The sequence below is a fragment of the Physeter macrocephalus genome, chromosome 21 (genome assembly GCF_002837175.3).
Source record: "Physeter macrocephalus isolate SW-GA chromosome 21, ASM283717v5, whole genome shotgun sequence".
NCBI classification, from domain to species: Eukaryota; Metazoa; Chordata; class Mammalia; order Artiodactyla; family Physeteridae; genus Physeter; species Physeter macrocephalus.
In genome coordinates, this window is record NC_041234.1 from 121,900,945 (window position 1) to 121,902,093 (window position 1,149).

The 1,149-nt window shown below is 40.6% G+C and overlaps 1 long non-coding RNA gene across 1 annotated transcript in view; it reads left to right on the plus strand.

Moving 5' to 3' along the window:
* LOC129391718 (uncharacterized) overlaps positions 1–695 on the plus strand; it is an 82,402-nt gene extending 81,707 nt beyond the window's left edge. Inside the window, exon 3 of the long non-coding RNA XR_008616351.1 lies at positions 342–695. This is a non-coding gene — a long non-coding RNA (uncharacterized lncRNA). The remainder of the gene's footprint in view (positions 1–341) is intronic.
* Positions 696–1,149: the final 454 nt, after the last annotated feature.

A 1,149-nucleotide genomic window follows, 5' to 3' on the forward strand; every position in this document is an offset into this window, starting at 1 on the left:
AAATTGTCTAGTTTGTGAGAAAGGTGGAGCAAGTGAAGATTAGGAGATATGGTGTCTGCTCTTAGGAACTTTTTAGTTTAGTTTCAGAGTGTCATTGTGGTTAAGACACACAAACTGAGGTCAAACTGCATGGGTGACATGACTTCACCACCTATTTGTGTGATCTCGGGTAAGTTGTTTTAGCTCTCTGAGTCTCAGTTTCCTAATTTATTCAAGTAATAATCGTACCTATCTCATAGATCTGTTCTGAGGGAAACAGTTCTCCCTATTCCTGATATATCTTATGTGGAGGGAAAATAAAAACATATCTTTTTTCTGATCCTCTCTCACTTCTCTATCAGGGACATGCAAGTCAAAACCACAGTGTGATACCACTTCACATCCACTTGGATGGCCATAATGAATTTTTTAAATGGAAAATAGCAAGTGTTGGGAGTTCCCTGGTGGTGCAGTGGTTAAGAATCCGCCTGCCAATGCAGGGGACATGGGTTCGATCCCTGGACCAGGAAGATCCCACATGCCATGGAGAAACTAAGCCCGTGCACCACAACTACCGAGCCCACGTGCTGCAACTACTGAAGCCCATGCGCCTAGAGTCCGTGCTCTGCAACAAGAGAAGCCACTGCAATGAGAAGCCTGCACACCACAACCAAGAGTAGTCCCTGCTCACTGCAACTAGAGAAAGCCCATGTGCAGCAATGAAAGACCCAATGCAGCGAAAAATAAATAAATAAATTAGAAAAAAAAAGAATAAGTGTTGGCAAGGCTATGGAGAAATTGGAACCGTTATACATTGCTGATGAGAACATAAAATGGTTCAGCTGCTGTGGAGAACAGTTTGACAATTCCTCAAAATGTTAAACATAGAATTGCCATATAGCACAGCAATTGCACTCCTAAGTATACACAAAAGAAGTGAAAACATGTTTTCAAACAAAAAGTTGTACATGAAAGTTCATAGGATTCTTTTTTTAATTTAATTAATTAATTAATTAATTAATTTTGGCTGCGTTGGGTCTTCGTTGCTTGTGTGTGTGTGTGTGTGTGTGTGTGTGTGTGTGTGTGTTCCATGGTAATCCTACAGTAGAAATTCTGGCTAAATGCTAAGAGTAAGTAAGAGTGTTGGAGAAACAAGAACAGCATGAACAG